At 38.8% G+C, this 20139-nt stretch overlaps 1 protein-coding gene and 1 long non-coding RNA gene across 2 annotated transcripts in view; both read left to right on the top strand.

The window, feature by feature from the left end:
* DPH1 (diphthamide biosynthesis 1) overlaps positions 1-20139 on the top strand; it is a 163986-nt gene that overhangs the window by 63540 nt on the left and 80307 nt on the right. The window lies entirely within an intron of this gene.
* Positions 5699-6213, top strand: LOC142139243 (uncharacterized). The gene is made up of 3 exons (XR_012688181.1): positions 5699-5785; positions 5873-5953; positions 6043-6213. It is a non-coding gene; the product is annotated as an uncharacterized LOC142139243 (long non-coding RNA).

The following is a 20139-nucleotide window of genomic DNA, read 5'->3' as shown; positions in this document are numbered from 1 at the left end:
ATAATATAATGATTTTTGAAATGGCCCATTTATTTGTATCTTAGCCTAAAGTTTTTCTTGTCTTGGTTTCATTTTACACAACATCTAATGGTGTGGAGCTGCAGAGACCTGATGCATATCTCCTACATGGCCCCAGCACCAATCAGCCAGAAAAATCCCATTGGGACATCTCTGTTTCTTCACAATGTTTATCCTAAACTTTGTATGCTTGTCCCACACACTGTGATTGTCAGCTGGCTTCCAGCAATGGCATGTGCATGTGGCCTACAGTGTAGAACAAGCTTGTGCCCCCTCCCCTTTCTCACCTAGCTTGTAACTTGGGACGGTTCCCAAATTTCCCTCTCCAATGGTGGCCCTGCACTAGTTTTGTAGATGGTTTCGGTTGCCTTGCTGTGAATGGCTATTTTGGACTTGGGAATTAAATCTTTATACACATCGCAGATTTCACGCTAAAAACTCAGCAGTGATGTTACACATAGTACATTACAGAAAGGTGTGTAGTAGGAATGGAATATACAGATAATGGGTGCTATATAACACTCAAACACACAGTGCTTATCTTGAACTGCAGCTCTCAATAACAGGGGTCTGAGGCCTGTATAAATATGAACACATTTAGAAAAAGATGGAGAGCACTGTATAGAGGTAAAATAATTATACACTTACTAATATATTAAATTTAAAACCAATGATCACACTGTACAGATCTGTTTAGGAGTTGACAACCGCTCTCATTAGTGAATTACAGTTTGTAGGAGTTACAATAAGTTATAAATAAACTATCAAATAACAGCATAAACAGTAATCACTTTGTCATATCCCATTAATGAACCGATTAGACCTATTAATGAACCGATTAGACCTATCTCTTAGGCTAGGTACACAGTGAAGAATTTTCCGACCGACGTGTTATCTACAACGATTTTGCGAACACCTGAAGGTCCGATCGCTCGAGCGATTTGTGCGTACACACTAGACACGTTTTAAACGATTAACGAAATGCCGCACAGCAACAAAATCTTTTACTATTATGGATATTGTTGAAGAACAGCAAGCCACTGCTTTTTTGCTACTCGCTATGGAAAGAAGACTGCAAGTACAACCCTGAAGGATAAAGAATCGGTCTTGTTGGACCAAAGAGTGGTTCCAGAGGAGAGACTCATTCTATCATATGCCCCTGCAGCAGGAGATATGTGACAACAACCCTGATGACTTCAGGAATTTCCTGCGACTGAATGAAGCCACATTCCAGAAACTGCTCCAACTAGTCACCCTAATCATCCAGAAGGAGGACACCCGTTTAAGGAGACCCATATCTGCTGAGAGCACCTTGAGATTTTTGGCCATAGGAAGGACACTGGCAAATCTCAAATACAGCACAGCAATTTGACCTCAAGCTCTGGGCATAATTATAGAGGCAGACATATACAATACACCTATATAGAAAGCAAAGCTATGCTCTTTTCTTGTAGACTGTACTAACAAAGGTGCATAATTAAACAAGCAGACACAGTATATACATCAATGCAGTAGACAGATACTATTGCTTTACCGTTAGAAGCCCCTAGTTACCAATTGCTTGACGTGCGGACACCGCCCCACGGGGGAGATGTACAGGCCTCAGTAATTTACATACACGCCCCCAAAGGAGTAGCAGCTCGAGGAACTATCTGCAGTTGGTCCTACATCGATCGGAAATTTATACACATTACATGATCGTAAGGTGATTGGAGCGAGATTATTAAACGGTACGGCCAACCAAATGAGCCAACGTAATTGACACTTTGGAGCGACTTTTGACCATCTTGTATTTATACACACTGAGCCGACAACCAAACGAACGGTCGTATGTCGGCTGTTTTGCACGATGATTGGACGATAACGCTCCAGTCTGTGCCTAGCCTAAATTTTGTTTGTGATCCACAATCAGGTCTGTTCTGAAAATAAGATAATAGTTTGCTAAATGGGCAGATCATACTGATGGTGGTTGTTCACTCCATGTTTTTTCATTTAACATTGGCATCATTATATAAAAAATGTATGTTTTTTTTGTTGGTAACACTATATATTGACTTGCAGCAATTCAAATGACCTGTATAGGACATTGAATACTAATGTAACTAAAACTTTACTTGCACTTTAAATTTATACATAGACATAGAAAAACAAACCTTGATTTTTAGAAAAGAATTTAACATAAGGCACAAATACCGCTGTCCTACAATATACAGTATTACACAAACATATTTAATAACATAGCACAGATTAAAGTTATATTGAGGCTTCAGGGGCTAAAAGTGTAAAAAACACTGTATGGAAAAAACAAACTTGAATACAATTATTAAATCCTGTATTAGTTTCGATCAGAACGCAGTGGCTTAATATTGGACATTAATCACTGTTGGCTGAGAGTAGCTGGGCCTGTGTAAGCCCCGGCTCTGTACCTTGATGGTGTCACATAGAAGCTTCCTAATGCTTCATTTAAAAGCTCTCTTCTCTAATTCATCAAAGGCCGGCAGATTCACTGTGGAGACAGCAGGCAAATTACTTCTGCTTCAGTTCCGCTAACCTTGGCCACACCAAAAGGGCCATTGCTGGACCGAGCCTGAATTAGCTGTGAAGGTTATATCTGTAAGAAATGGTGCTACTTATTTATATATGTTTTTACTGTGATTCTATATATCTTTGGCTAACATGTGCCGAGACTGTCAAATCTGAGTGTCTGTTCCAGAACATGTCATGTAGAAATGAATTAACTTATTTACAGAGCTATTTAGTATCTCATTGTTGTGTTGTAAAAATGAAACGACTTTTACAGTTATCAATGATTTGTTTTGATCACAAAAGGATGTTGATATCACAGTGGCACGTGCCACTGTAGCTTTGAGAAAAGGAATGAAAGATCAATCTCAAATGTTTTTTATGTTTGAAATACAGTCATTCAGGAAAAGTGAAATACGTTAATGTGGTTTTATGAGTGGATGGGAAAACCTCTTTAAAGTGCACCTGTTAGCTACAAACACTAGAGGTAGCTATTGTGTGGGCTGAATCAATATCTGTAACAATGTTTGGTGCCTTGGTGGATCTTGGTTCCTCATGAACGAATAAGCTGCACTGTGTCCTGTGTGCAGTACTTTATACACTGACATTTGTCTTGGGTCTTCCAACTGCAGAGTTTTGGTAGAAGTATCAGGAATTACTCCAATTGTGGTATGCAGCATAATGATATTAATTAAGCAGACTATACACCCATGGTGTTTTTTTTTTTTTTTTTTTTTTTTTTTTTTAATATATATATATATATATATATATATAATGTGTGCTCCCCATAAAAGGACCCCTGCATAAAAACATGTCAAAGTAATGAATGATCAATTACTATGACAAGCACGGTTTCTATACATGGCAGTTTTATTAACGGCTAGACTGCTACGACAAGCAAGGGTATAATAACAGTGCTTGTCATCGTGATCAATTGACCTCCAACTTCATAAGTGTTTTTAGCTGCATTCACCTTCTGTGGATAAGGTCAGGGAAATGTAGCATTCATTTGTTAAACGGCCCATATTAAGGAAACAATATTTGTGAAGGAAAACAAAAGGTCCCATTGTCCCACGCAAAACACAGACCATGCCTCTCTTTAAAGGCACCCCTTTGTTGTTCCCACTGTTTGGGACCCCCCTTTGTTGTATCTGCTTTGTACATAGCTCCCCTACAGATCGCAGCCTTATCAGGCAGAAGGGCTAACCATTGTCATTGTGTCACTCATGATGCTTTCATAAGTTTTATCAAATAATAAATTAATTTTGCAGTGCGCTGATTCAGAGGCAGGGCAAGATTTGGAGTAAGAAAAGATGGGGGTGAGCATGAAATACCAGACGTATTGGTTGAGCCTTTAAACAACCACTTGAAACCTGAACGCCCTGAAGTCCTGGCCTTAGTGGATTTAGGACTGGTGTCAAACTACAAGATAGCTGTACATAATTTTATTTAAAATAAATACACCAAAATGTAGGTTCGTGTTTTGTATTCCTCTTGTGGAATCTTTAAGTCCCATGTTTGCCTGCCTTCAGCTGCTCCTGAGCAAAACAGGTTGCAGAATTTTACAGCTGACAGAAAAGAGTGAGAAGGTGATAAAACAGAAAGTGTATAAATATTAATAGTGTGTTAAATTGGATGTATGTATACAGCAGATTTGTTTTTATTTTTAATTAGCAAGACATTACCACAGGATCAGTTTACACATCACAACTTGCATTTATAAAGCGATTATAGACCCTTGCTCTATTGTCTCATTTTACACAATAACAAATCCTACACTGTAATTGTGTTCACTGTGATTTTTTTTTTTTACTTCAGAGCAGTAAAACTGAAAAACTTTTTTAAATGTGACGTTACAAAAGCATTTTAAGAAAAAACGAATACTGTTTGCATAAGTAATTAATCCCTGTAATGCAGAAGCTCTAACTTTACACTAGTGAAATAAAAACACTTCTAAACAAGGTAAAATTTTCCCTACAGTTGGCACCTACCAGTGATTAATTAAAATAACTACCACATTGGGATTATAGATATGTATCTGAAGGGTCAGTTGTGAAAATGAATGAAGACCTAAGAGCATCACAAATAAGTTAGAGATAAAATAATACTAATGCATAAATTAGAAAAAGGGTACAAAACAATATCCAAGTGTTTGGATGTCCCTGGAGGCCCTGTTGTTCAATTATCAGGAAGTGGAAGCTACAACAAACCACCCCGGTGCTGCCTGGTAAAGGTCGTCCCTCTGTGCGAATAAGGAGGCTCTGCAAAGCCACAGAGAGACCAATAATCACATTGAGGGAACTGCAGAGTTCACTATTTAAAGCTGGGAACACAGTACAGAATTTTCAAACAACTTTTTATGCCGATCGATTTTACATGCGATCGCTCGGTCCATGGACTGCATACACACTAGCCTTGTTTTAGACGATAAAGGGAAGAGCGGCCGTCCCAGTAGTGACTTTTTACAGCCATGTTGTCGTGAAGCATCACTATAGTAACACCCAAAACTGCATAAAAAGAGAAGACCACACTGTCTCTTCATTCATTCCTATAAAATAGAAGTTTATTACCATACATAAAATTTAGAAAAAACATTTAACTTGTAAAGTGCAATTCAATAATTATTACCTAATAATAAAATCCCTTCGTATGTAATAGTCTTCTACGCCTTAAAGTAATAGCCCAAAATCTCCATACACATGGTTATTATACACGAATAGGCATCACCCACAATGCTCCATTCTCTGCAGGCATCATCGCTGATTGTTCCACAGCAGAAACGAACGCCCAAGTCTGTGTGTATAAAATGACAGAGGAGCCTGTCTGGTGCCGAGGAAAGTGAGAAGATGGCAGTTGAGGCGAAGGTGTCAGTGGGGGTTGCAGTTATGGAGACAGAGATGGAGACAAAGTCTGAGATGGTGCTGGAAGGGCCAAAAAATGTTGAAAAAGTTAAGCATGGAGATGCTCAAGAAGAGCAAAGGGCAAATCCAATGAGCAAAGCCAATGAGCCCAAGTGAGGTGGAGATGATGGTAAAAGTACTGGACGAGTACAACTGCGACATTAAAAAAAGTGAGTAGCATGTGTAGTGTACCTGTTTGAAGGACTTTATTTCATTCTAGTTTCACACAAAGCAATGTAAACGTCTGTATTGTAGCATGTTTAGATACCACTGATGTAACACCTGTTATCAAGCAAGAAAAATTGATAATGAATACCAAGATATGAAAGAAGTTATACATGAAGGTATTTCAGTGGACACGTGTAGACATCTAAATGTTTTGGGCACATACATGTATCATTATAATAACCAAAATGGCGCCTGTTTTCCAGAATATATGGAGATTAAGCCTGCTATTATTGCGATTGTGCCAGAAGGACCACAACATAAACTGTTCTCGAGCAGTGTGCAAGGTGAGCAAATGAGAGTATTTCTGGTGTTGGATATAGATTACAGATATAGAAGTTTAATGGTAAACATTTTTTATTTCCTTGTTTCATAGGTAATAATATCAAAGGGAATATAAACCCAAGCGACATCAAGAAAAAAAAAATTAAAAACCTTGAGAAATATGTTGTTGAAATGTGTATGCTGTTTGGAACTGTTCTGCCACAAACCACTAGCACCTTTCAAGTGTAATACTATTTTTTTCACTTGTCATATTCTGCAATAACATTTTCACTTTTTCCTGCAATAAAACTGTTGCATGAACACTGTGTGGTTTATTCTGGGTATTTTACAAATATTTGTTAATAAAGGTTGGTATGACTTTATAAGTTTAATAGTTTATAAAGGTATCAGTTTATGAAGACTAAATATGAATAGGTTCCCAATATAGATGCAAAGGGTAATCACACACATGCTTTACACAAGTATAATAGTCTGCAACCAGACAGGTGCAATACACATGTATGCAAAACACAAGTCAGTGATGTGCGGATACCGCACCACGTGGGACTGGTACAGGCATCACAAATTTACATTCACACGCCCCCCTGGCCGAGGAAGTATCGGAGGATTGTCGTGGATTGGTCGAAAATTTATGCACACTACGGAACGGAACGGTACGACCAACCAAATAAGGCAACAATCGTCCATTTGGGCAGATTTTCGACCATCGTGTCACTACACACACTGACCCGACTTTCGAACGAGCGGTCGTATGTCGGCTAGTTGAGCCGATTATTGGACAAAAACCCTGTAGTGTGTACCCAGCTTAAGACTGAGGTGTTCCAGTCAACCATATACATAACACTAGCCTGTATGGGAGAAAGGCACAAAAGATGCTCTTATTCAACATAAAGTATGTAAAAGTATATCTGGGGGTAAATTTATCAAGCTGCGGGTTTGCCTATAGCAACCAGTCAGATTCTAGCTGTCATTTTATATAAAGTACTAAATAAACAATAACTAGAATGTGATTGTTTGTCGTAGGCAACATCTCCAATTTTTCAAACCCGCAGCTTGATGAATTTACCCCCTAGAGTTTGCCAGAAAGCATGAGAGTGACCTAGTGGTGATGTTGGAAATGTTTTGTGGTCAAATTACCGTATTTCCCCATGTATAAGACGCACCTTTTGCCCAAAAATTTTGGGTCTAAAAAGTGGGTGCGTCTTATACAGTGCCAGCGCTATTTACCTCCCTCCAGAATGAAGAAGAAGAAGACCCCTGTTGGACTAGCACCACTTACTACCCCCCACCCACAGTGGAATAACGGGACAATAATCCCACCACTCTCCGCCTGCGGTGACATGGATCCGGTACCGAAGAGTACCCAATACACCCTATAAATACTACTCACGCACCTTTTCGGGTCTCCGCGGTGTGTCGATCACTGCACCTGAGCGCTGATTGTGGTGTGAGTATAAGAGAGAAGAGTCGCCGCCCCGCCACTGCCACCTCACAGGAAGCAAAGGAATTTACATGGCCTGGGTCCTACATGGTGGTGTCCGCTCTACTGCCTGCAATTCGTCCAAGACAAGTATGAGCGTTCACTCACCCTGGTACTTGTACCCGCAGAATCGATCAGCTCACTCTGTGAACAAACTCCTTTTTTGTTTCCTAGTTTCAGTATTCTAAAAGAACAAAGGTCCCTCAGGCGCTTCCCGCTCGGTGTGTTCAGTGAGGCCTACACAAGATGCGAATGAGTTTGGGAAGGTGAGCTTACAAAACACAGCAACTCTTGGGAATAACTTTGTGTAATACATCTTTTTTCAAATTTTGGGCCCCAAAATTAAGGTGCGTCTTATACTTGGGGAAATACAGTAGACAGAGATAGAGCTTTTTAGTCAAAGTTAAAAGCAATATGTGTGAAGCACATCTAACACAAACCACACCAAAAATCAGGGTAGCAGTATGCTGCGGGGCTGCCTTTCATCAGCAGGGGCTGGGCATCTTCTTAAAGTAGGATTTATTATGGATGGTACAAGCACAGGTGAAATACAGCACAGGAACCAGCTTCAGTCTGCTAAAAAAAAAAGGACTTGAAAGTTAGGCAAAAAGTCATCTTTCAGCAAGAAGGACAATGATCCCAACTACAAGGAATGTCCTACAAAGGCCCAGACAAAGCCCTGATCTTGATCCAAATGAAAATCTGTGGCACTACTTGAAAACTGTGCAATTCTGCCTGGAAGAAACGGTCAGAATCACTCCCGAAGAGTGTGCAGAGCTGCTACATATTTACCCCACAAGATTCTAAAGCCGCAGGTGCCTCCATTTCTCTCACAACCCCAACCAAAAACAGGAGTAGGGGAGGCCCCCATGCTGTTTGCATCTCCCCATGAAACGGGCTGGGGCATATTAGGAAAATATTTTCGTAGATTTAAAGCTATTATTGCTGCAAATAGAGGCTCTAGAAATATTCCAGTGTGGGAATTACATATGTATGCGAACAGCATATTTCCTTTTGTTTTTCTTGCAATATGTTTGTAACATAAAATGTTGTCACATAAAAAAAGATAGTTTTGAGTTTCAGTGCTCTGAAATAAAAATATGATGGAGAACAAATTTTCCTTGCAGGATCTATTGTTAAATAAAATGAGATAATTGTGCAATGGTCTGTATATTTTTTCAAGGTGCTGTATGCATTTGTGTGCTCTGTTTATATAGTATTCAGACATAAACATATAGCAGCAGACTGGAATGTGCAGGACTGCAATGAAGATCAAGATCTTTAAAATACATGATAGGTTATGTTGAAGCCCCCCGCCCCCCCCCCCAAACAAATGTAATAGATTGGTCCATAGTGGTTACTGTGACTATTGCTTTATATTGTGACCCATTATATCAGTAAATAGAGGAAACTAGCTCTGCAAATAGCTACATTAAATATATTCATAGGTGATACTGCTGTGAGCATTGGTGCGGCAGGGGCAGCGCATCGGGGGCCCATGGAGATAATGGGGCCCACTGCATGGCAGAGGGTCGGGGGCCCTACTTCCTCCCCCCCCCCCTTCCCTGGACCGGGGCCCACAGCGAACTAGTTCCGCTTCTGATACCTCGAATGGTTGTTTCACTGCCAACTACATCCATACACCTACCAAGCTATACCTCTTTGTGATGCCAACCATTATGCCTCCTAAAGCCATCAGTGGGAGCAAAGGTAATTGTCTTATAGATGAGCATATTTCTTCTTGGAGCATTGCGCATGGGGAGCACATAGATCAGGCCTGTCCAACCTGCGGACCTCCAGGTGTTGTGAAACTACAAGTCCCAGCATGCCCTTCCAGCTATCAACTGGTTGTCTACCGGCAAAGTATGCCGGGGCTTGTAGTTTCTCAACACCTGGAGGGCCGCAGGTTGGACAGGCCTGTCATAGATTAACCGGTGTATTCAGCATGCGTCTCCATATGCAATGCACTTCTTGTGTGCAGACAAGGGTATGAGGTAATGGATTCTGGAACTATCACGGATGTAAATGGTGTCATAATACTCCTCCTGTATCCTAAAATGCATTAGAGATAAATTATCGCTGTGTCTGGTCCTTGTGCGCTTTGTGTAGACGCTGCAGTTCACTTTCAGAAGGCGTACGTTCACTTGTATGAGCCCATTGATCTTCAAGCTACCATACAACGAAGTGTTGGTGGTCTCAGCACCTACTGTATTCATTTTTAGTCCGGTAATAGTGTTCCCAATTTTAAGTTGTTTATACTTAGGAATGTGCGTTTTTCATGCTCATGTGCTGCAGTGAATACAGACTCAGCACAGGAAAAGCACATCAAAAGTACTTATGCATTTTTTTTTTTTAATTAGTTTTACATACATTGATTAGGACAGTCTGTCAGAGGTCCTACAGAGAACATTACATCTCACTAAATGCACATCAAAGTGCATGAAAAACAGTTGTCTTAATGTGCTTTTCATATACTTTTAATCCACTGGGCAGCCTCTATATGCAACAGATTTAATATATTCAACTTGTTATCTGATTAATTGTCAACTTTCCTATGGTGGCCACATGTTATGTGTGCATAGTCTGTGTATCTTGCTGTATAAGTAATACATTTTTTAAACTGATGCAGGGAATTGTCAGTGATTACTTTGTAAGTGTGAGAAAATGTTTTCAAAATCGCAATAACCATAGCAGCAAATGGTATAAACTATGACATTATTGTAAGATTTATGGAAACCAGTTTGTTTGCGTTCAGTTTCTAAACTGTACTAAACAAATGACTGTTACATTCTGATTTGCTGCTGTGGGTTACAGTACCTTTGTTTGCACAGTTACCTGTAGAATGGTTTTCATAAATGTTCCCTATTATGCGATGTTTTCAGACCATTGGAAAGACTAATTTTCATTTGCAATGTTCACTAACTGCGTACTTTCTGTATAGACTGTTAAGTGCTCAGCAAGCGAGATAAACAAATTGTTCTCTTATGTACCTGGTAAATCAGAATATAATATATGGAATTTGTTTTTCTACATGTGTCATTGTTACAAATTTGCAGGAACATTTTTTTTCTCTCTATAAATACGTTAACGTGACAAATGTTTCATTGTGGTCAAAATGCTGTCACATTGTTCTGTCTGTGCGTGATTGTTCTAGGAGCAGAGGGGCTGTATTTATCTTTGGGACTGATTCATGTACTGCCTTAAACCACACATTTACACCTCTTCCACGTCCGTACACTTTATTTCAAGCCTCCTGGTAAATGCAGCTCTCTGAGTCAGATGTGTGTCTGCCAGAATGCAGGCTGTTCTCCTCCTGCCATTATATTATATGTTTCTCTGTTCCAGAGTGCAGTCTATAAAAAGGCGTGTGCCTGTCACTCAGCCCCAGTGTGACATGCTGCTATCGGAGGCACTCAAGTGTCTGAACGTTACCGCCACACCTTTTAAATGCTGGTACCTTCCAAATCATTAGGCTTTAAAGTTTAAACCTGACTATGACCTGATCTGTGTGGAGTTTGTATGTTCTCCCCGTGTTTGCGTGGGTTTCCTCCGAGTGCTCCGGTTTCCTCCCACACTCCAAAAACATACTGGTAGGTTAATTGGCTGCTGTCAAAACTGACCCTAGTCTTTGTCTCTGTGTGTGTGTTAGGAAGTTTAGACTGTAAGCTCCAATGGGGCAGGGACTGATGTGAGTGAGTTCTCTGTACAGCGCTGCGGAATTAGTGGCGCTCTATAAATAAATGATGATGATGAAGTGTTAGGGCTAGATTCACTAAGCTGCAGGTTTGAAAAAGTGGGGATGTTGCCTATAGCAACCAATCGGATTCTAGCTTTCATTTATTTAGGACTTTCTACAAAATGACAGCTAGAATCTGATTGGTTGCTATAGGCAACATCCCCACTTTTTCAAACCCGCAGCTTAGTAAATCTAGCCCTTAGTCTGTGCTGTCTTGTGACAAATCTCCAAATTGTTAAGTTGTGACTACCTCATGATATTTCCCTTCCATAGCTCATCACTCACTGCAATAAACTCTGCATCACCTGTATACTAGTTGTACTAGCTTATGAAACCTTATACAGCCCATCTACTAAGAAAATTATCAAATAAATAGACCATTTTTTTTGTTGAATAAGAATTGTGAACAGGCCACGTTATGCCAATTATGTCTAAAGTGGATAAAGGTCTGTGTAAGTTAAGGGTTCAAAGCTTCATTTTCCATCACCCAAGATGCAGTAATCGTGGTAAATGTACATTGTAAACAGAGATGGTAGGTTGGGAAATGTTACTGCCCTAGTTTAGCTTTCAGGAATGTTCATAGGTTGTTTCCTCCCTTTACACTTACTGTGATAAAGGTGGTACATATCCTAGGAGTTATATATTACAAAGGAAACCAAGGAAATACAAGCCACTTGCTATCAAACTGTCATAGACCACATATCATTTATTCAAGACAGAATTATATCGTAAATATCCCTTGTAAGGCACAGACAGAAAGCAAATGTAGATCTATATTGCCATAGCAGCTCATACAGATCTGCATTGCTATAGCAGCTTACTGAGGCTAAAAGTGCTTCTCTGCATTTTAACAGGGGCCATGTGATGTCAGACAGGCCAGTAGCTGTGACGTGTGTCAGAAGCTAGTTTTGGTCCTTCTATGGGATGAATGAATAGCAGAGAAAGGCTTATAAGCTGTGTATCATTGTCTATACTTTTTCACAAGGTGACAGAGCCCTAATTCTTGTCTATGTAGGAGACAACAAGTTCCTAGCCCTATGGCAGCTTTAAAATTAGGAGAAGTGAACTACAAAGTTACCAGCATGGTTAAAGAAAACCAGATCAAATATATCACATGAGCCTTATAAAACTGCAACGATGATCTGTCTCTCTTCTGAATCTACCTCTCACATTTCTTCTAATACATGGTGTACGGCTAGCTGGTCAAACATGATCTAAGGCTCCCACAGTGACGGGTCGAGTCCCTCAATCGTTATTCCAAAAGCAGATACAAGTAAATGATTATACAGTCAACTTGGCCTTTTACAACACTTCTACTGGCCAGTAACTTCTTCTTAAAGAACAAAAAAAAACAAAACACGGTGCTATTTCAGTACATAGTGACAACTTTTAGCTCACATGTGACCCAAGCAGCATTTCAAAGAATGATGGAAAAATCCATTATATATTGACAATGTAGTCATACGCTGCTCTGACTGGAGGTGACCTGTATTGGGCACAAGCTGTGTATCTGGGAAGCAGCGTTAACAAAGTGCAGCATAGAAGAGGCAAAATACAAGCAGTGCTCTCCCCTGACAATTTTGCCAGCCAGGTGACATTAAGAAGTAGCCAGGTGGGGGCAGTGTGATACTTTGCAATAATAAAGAAAAATTTTGGAGGTTATTGCCCACACCTGCCAGGACTGGTCTAACACACACTGCTGGCTGTAGTGCTCACATAGTGCCTGTTATAATAGGAGAAACAATGGTCTATTCCATTATAATAGGACTCTGTTGGGCTCCAAGGGGCATATTCAATTACGTTTCCGGTCCACGCCGGAGCGGGCCGCGAAGTTAATCCGCGGTACCGCAATAATGTGGATTTTCGTTCGCATCCCATTGGGGTGCGTATGAAAAAACTGCGCACTTCCCGCGGTAACGCGTGTTACCGCGAACCGAAATCCTAATTGAATATGCCCCCAAGAGCCGGGTGGCAAGTAAAAACAGCTGGGTGGAGCACACTGAGTTGGGTTAGACAATCTGTCAATACATATTTAAATGGGATTCACATTTTTATTTTCTTAATATTAGTTTCCTCTGCATTCTCAAATGATGCTACTATCTGATGTATATTTGTAGAAGTATACTTGGCCAACATACTTTTAAAGAACTACTAAAAGTTTAAAAATTGTGTCGCCGTCTATAAAATAAATTACTAATAAAAGAAGGCACCTAACGGAGGTTTCTGGTATTGTTTTAATCATGAGAAACTTTTTTTCAAATACTATCATGAAGCTGCTCTTGTGCACATAGCACCTATGTTTATGCTGCTGTGTGAAGAGTTGCATTTTTTCTTTAGAGTTTACTGGACATATTGCTTGTCAGTCTCCATCTCCATAATTTATTATGTTATGAAGATAGTGACATTCACAAAATTAAGGGTTCTTGATGATGCGTTTTCTATGCCCATCCCGTCATTCAGCCACATCAAAATGCAACTAAAGCAGGAATATAGAGCATGCACAATATTCCAGTGTTCATCCGCCACTCACCATTGTCACAGAGTTTTCATGTAGCTGAACAGACCTCATGTCAAGACATACAGAAAATATGCCTGTGTGTAAGAACTCTCGGAGCCAAAATCACCAAAATGATATTTTGCTAACAATATATTAAAATATGGAGGAAGAGCCTCTGGGACTAGTAAGACCAAAAATGCTCTCTAGTCACTGCCCTTTGTAGTAAAGCATGTGCTTTTAGGGCGGTGGTAGTCACTTTAACAGTCCTGATAACGCCGACAGTGACTACCAAGAACAAAAATACACGAAGGTCACTTGTTCGACTCCTAATAAATGCTGACTGACCTTAACAATGACAAAACAAGTCCCCGACATTGTGGTAAGAATCACGAGCACCAGTAATTATGGCAGCTTGTTTTAACGTCATTTTCAATTGCGACCTCTATATCACTATTTTTAAAGTAGCAATGTTGCTTCTCATTGAAGTTATGGTTAGGAATAAGGTTAGTGTTAGGGACCCGGCATTGCCACTTTAAAAATACTGATATAGAGGTCGCAATTTAAAATGACGTGAAAACAGGCTGCCGTTATTAGTGCTGATAGTGATTGCTTAACACACTGTCGGGGACTTGTTTTGTCATTCTTAAGGTCAGTCAGCATTTATTAGGAGTCGGGCAAGTGAATTTCGTGTCGTCCTACTTCCTGACGTTTATAGCACCCCCCTTTGGGGGTGGTTATAGTGGGGCAGATGGGACTATTTGTTTGGCCCATTATTTTCCCCTCCTAGGCTGCATACTCAGCAACGGCATTCACTAAACCAGCATGTAAGTTACAGGGGCCCAAAGAAGCAGCCACAAAGGGGGTTTGAGAATCCTTGCAGCCACTGTGGGTGTCCCTAGAAAAAAAAAGACAAGCTGTAGAATAAATTTTAGGAATATATTTGTGAGGTTACACTAACTGCGTAAACAGAGCAAGTAGCAAAACCATGGTTATGTGATTTTTCACCTTGTTTTATTCATAATTTCCTTAATATTTATATTCTAAAAATATATTTAAATCTCAAAAGCAACATTCTGAAACTCACTTGGATAGACTGTCAATTTAAAAAGTTGTTCTTGGTAAAACTGACTTTTAACTTTTAACTTTATAACTCTGGTCTGGTCGTATGGGGCTAATGCCCTGAAGAGGTTAGGACTATTGGAGGACACCACATTTCAGTCATTCTAATTCATTGGCCACCCTGAGGCCGTGTTCCTTACTTCAATTGGAACCTAAACAGGCAATGAAAGTGAATGGACAGGTGACACTACGATCCAGTCAGCCTCCACTCTCAGTGTTCAGCCCCTGATTACATTAATGAGTCAATTATCTCCACACCTCCAGCCTTTGTGGGATCTGAAAATGGCAAGTGCTGCTTTTTATTGTAGTGTCAATTTATGAGATAGGGGATAGGATAGTGAGAGAGGAGTGATGTTTATACACTTATATCGAGGGGAAAGGGGAAAATCCACGTTCAGTGGAGTAATTCTTTAAAAGAACAGTATCTAAAGCATATGGATACGTTTTATTTAATTTGTACAGAGATTTCAATGTACATTAACACCTGCTATATTTTTTCACTTGTTAATTGCTAGAGCATGACATACCCGCTTTGTATGCTTCACACCAAAAACAATACTGACATAAGAACTATGAACTGTTGATTATAATTGATTCATCTTTCATCTTTGTCCTCTGAATTCTATCCCTTACACTTAATTTATTTTTCATTTTGTTTTCCTGGGGCATGAGTCTTGTACTTTAATGATGCCTAAATACCGAGCTGAACAAGTCCTTGCCAGACGTGGCCCTGAGTTTGATATTTGATCAGTCCCCCCCCCCCCATAACCAGTGATATCTTATGTCTTCCTTGTCATACTCTAAAAGATCAACCTCTGTCATATTAATTTACTAGTTGATGTGACATTACCTATCAGACTACACACAGCTGAAATAATTTTCTGAATTCTGACATCTATATGGCAAGCAGTAATGGGCCCAGTGTGCGCATGTATATAACCTCCTTATAGTGTGGTGTTTGCCATTGTGCAATTTATACAGGCACCTTCAAGAAATGAGGTAATTACTACAACAACAACAAAAAATAATAAGAATGATTTATAATTTGTCCAAGGAAAGAATGCACACTTTAATTCTCCTAGAATTAGAGCAAACACAGGTTCTGGAATATAAATGATTGTTGCATTCAGGCGTTGTTTATATATGCATTCATTTAAATGTATTGATGTGTTAGTAAGCTCACAGTGTGTGAATTTCAAATAAAACAGGTACGCAGGGCATATTTCACTGAGTGTGAAACAGTATCTTACAGACATCACTTGTTATGTCGACATGAGAGGTTTTATGTAAAGGATTGCATGCCTATATCAATATTTTTCTCATTTAAACCAATTAAGCTTTATGTTCCTTGCAAAGCTGAATATTGTCATTGTCCGTGCAGAGTTTAACACCCTTTACTTATTACGTAACTTGCTCAAGCCCAAGCTGAGATTGTAGCCCCTGGTGTCACCTTGTGATCAAGCTATGGCCGGAACACAAAATTGTTCTTTAATGAAGGACATGAATATATATCTACATACGTGGAGCCTGCAAATATTCACGAGAAGTGCTTTAAAAAAAATGTCTGGAAGCAGCAGTAAAGTAGTTGTTTCTACAACATAAGATTCAGTGGTTGCAGTAACAACAGGATTGGGTCATGGCTTAGGAAAGGACAAACCCATGTTCCATAATGGATTTTTTTTCTTATTGGGTTTAGTGTCTTGAATGCAAAAGCCACCAGGGCTCAATATTTTTGTATGACGATCCCTTCCAGCTGGGAGGTGAGAAGTGTCATTCTGTATGGTTGCCACCTTCAAATTTCTGTAATAAATGTTCTAGAAACATACTTCGGTCTGGGGGTAATGACTTTTTTGACAGTTGGGAACAGTTTAAACACATAGGGCTAGATTTACTAAGCTGCGGGTTTGAAAAAGTGGGGATGTTGCCTATAGCAACCAATCAGATTCTAGCTTTCATTTATTTAGTACCTTCTACAAAATGACAGCTAGAATGTGATTGGTTGCTATAGGCAACATCCCCACTTTTTCAAACACGCAGCTTAGTAAATCTAGCCCATAGTGATGTTCTCTCCAGTTACCATCCGTGTTACAATCTGACAAAGCCCTTTATCTAAGCCGGTTGTCAATTAGGGAATAGGATGCATTGCAGTGCTTGTGGGAATGACTTCTCCCTGGCATGGAACCCCCCCCAGTACTGCTAGTTATGGAGTATGCTAAATAAAAAATATATTTTTATAGGAGCTATAAGTTAATCTAGGACTCTCTCCTCTTTAAATCTGTCCACCCTTGACAGTAGAATGCGGTTTAACAAAGAGTCAAAACTGCACCTTGTAGCTGAATTTACTCCTAACTCGAAATAAGACCCATTATATCATACCTAATTTATAGAATAAATACGTTAGGTTATTATAGGTGCTTTTATCTTGTATTACAACTTTATACAATATTGTTGTTTTACTTTTTTCATCCAGATTTTAGCCTTAACCAGTATCATTGTACTTGTGAGGGAGATTCTGGTCATTGTATTCATATAATCAGTTTAAATTGCTCCTTTTGGAGAAACAGTCCTGTATAGCTTGTGTATATAAATGTCTGTGTTCTGCTTGTTGTGCTCATGTCCAATTTGCTAAATCCTGTGTATCATTAATTCCGTAGCTGCTGGATGGCTAAGTGGGCTCTCTTTATTGTAAGCTGTATAGATGTGGCAGAGTGGGTTTGCGCTATCTGCTGTACACGCTCTCCTATGAATGGTGTGGGTAGACGTCCCCTCCTTCCTTCCGCACACACCACATGTCTCTAGAAACCTTTTAGCAAAATTGTTACCTTTAAAACTTGTAATAAAACTTAATGGTCTGTCCTTAGCACGGAGTGAGGGAAGGGGGTGAATGGAGATTCTTTCTGTGAACTGACAGAACAGGGATAGCCGGTAGACTCCACATTGAGGAGGATGTGGAGAGGACAAAAGCCACCTCTCCCCGCCAGTGGTACTTCACAGCTCTATGCCAGTCTTGCTTGTGTGAAAATTACATTTATTTTTGCTTACATTTATTTTTTTCTATAAAAGTTCTAAAAAAAAACAAAAAACAACCCTGCATACCAACCCCCCCGCCCCTCCCCCAAGCTTTTTTTTTTTTTTATCATTCCATTGTAATGCTCTGGCTTCCCCACAACACAGAAAAAATTAACCTTCTCTGCGAGAGAAAAAAAAAGAATATTTAAATAAATAAATAATAATAAATAATAAATAAAAAAATCTGGCTTTGATCCTTTTTTATTATTACCCATTGTAGCCTTTGTATATTTGTCCCCCCTTCTTTTTATTCCCTTTATCACTTTTTTGTTCTCTATTGTTCTGCCCTTTCCCTGCCCATTGGCAGTTATATCTGTGTATACGTACATATGTAGATAAATGCACATTCTCACATGTCCTTGTTATAACTCTACGGATTTTTGTGTCACAACTATATTATCATGTTAACCTGTTTTATATATTTCCTATTAGCCTGCTTCACATCTACTGAAGGTTTTGTTCTTACATGCTGATTTTAACATGGTAACATGTTGCTTTTGTTTATGTCAGTGTCTATGGGTATATCAGATGTTCCCTAAGTTTGATAGGTCTATTGTTATTTTTTTTTTTATTCATATACATTAAAAAGATTTTTTATTTTTTTAAAAAAAACATATGTCAAAAGTTAGTCTGCACTGACAACTCTAATAAATATATAATAATGTTTGTTTGTTTGTTTGTTAGCAAATATCTTCCACAGCTCTCAAGGTAAAGCTGCCACGTCTTACATAGGTTATTTTTTTTCAATACTAAATAGCTATTAGACCACTTAGTGACAGAGCAACAACATATTATGGTTGTATACAATTGTTTGACTGCTGGAAGGAAACCTTGCAACAACACAACATAGCGACAATGCGACACAGCAACAAATCTTATTTTCTAAATAGCATTTGTGGTCTATTTACCAAATAATATGCTAATATGCAAAAACTGCCGCACGTTACAAATCGGACCTGCGCAATGCCGGGGACCTTACTAGTTCTCTATATTTGTCTTAAATCTTATATTTCACTGATAGGTTTGCACTTTATAAATGCTACATAATAATAGACACTACTTTACTACTTCTTACCATTTACTTTTTTTTATTTTTTTAAAGACTTTATTTTTTATTTTTTTAACGTTTGTTTTGATACTAAAATATATATATATTATTAGGTATAATTTAAATAAAAATCTTGTTATAATACATATTATTACTATTATTATTATAAATGAATAATTACTCACTATTGTTATTTACAAATGTACATTACATATTATTATTATTAATACATTAAAGTTATACTTTACATTTACTTTTCTTTTACTTTTTTTTTCTTTATTGAAATGTGCAGTAAAACGCATGCCTGTATTCTCCTGCATTTACTAACAGAAGTAGGAGATGTTGTGATGCTCTGGTCTAGTCGGGTAAAGTGAACGACCAGCTGTAGATTCCATGGAAAACAGTCCTGAGGGGCAACAATATCACATTAGGGAGAAACAAATATTGCATTGTGGTAGGGACATAAAACAAAATATATATATATGGTAAAGAAAATTTCAGCTGGCAATGTGATTGTACTTTGAATGCGTAATTCTCAGTGTCTGTTGTTTTCTTTTTTCTTTTCATATATAAACAACAACGTTTGTAGTTTTGTTTTGCATTGTACCATAAATGCCATTGCTTTGGATGACATTGGTAAAAGAGGGACATGATATAGCAAAAAGGGGTGCAGCATAAAATTTTTGCAACAAACTGGTGTAATTCCAATACTCCCTGCCCAGAGCGCCCAAATTCTAAGTTGCACTTCTCAGTGCCCTTATCATAGAAAACAGTTACTTTCATGCAAAACACGCACCATTATTTAAATTGGTTTTAATATTCTTTCTAATATGCATGTATTAAAATGATGGGGTAATGTATAAATGTACCTAAAATCTGTTTCCTATGTACATTTCATAGGTGTTTGTTTATCATTATTATTATTTTTTCACATGATAGAATTCTGCATTTTTTAACTATTTCTAGCCCTCGCTAGTCTTTATGGACTGTCAGAGACCATGATTGACTGCCGTGTGGCTTCACCGCAGCTTGTTGTTTGTTTGATACTACTAATAATATATGGCTGCCTGTATATGGGTTATAATCCACTTGTCGTTTCATTCTGCCATTTTAACTTAATTAACTTGCGAACACCATGATTTAACTTGGAATTCCCAGTGCTCAGAGTCCTTAAAGTAGATCACAATTTATTACTTAATTAGTTATTAAACATAGGTAACCAAGTGTCAGGGAGAGCAC

The sequence above is a fragment of the Mixophyes fleayi genome, chromosome 2, assembly GCF_038048845.1.
Source record: "Mixophyes fleayi isolate aMixFle1 chromosome 2, aMixFle1.hap1, whole genome shotgun sequence".
In the NCBI taxonomy this organism is placed as follows: Eukaryota; Metazoa; Chordata; class Amphibia; order Anura; family Limnodynastidae; genus Mixophyes; species Mixophyes fleayi.
This window is presented reverse-complemented; position numbering and strand designations above follow the sequence as displayed.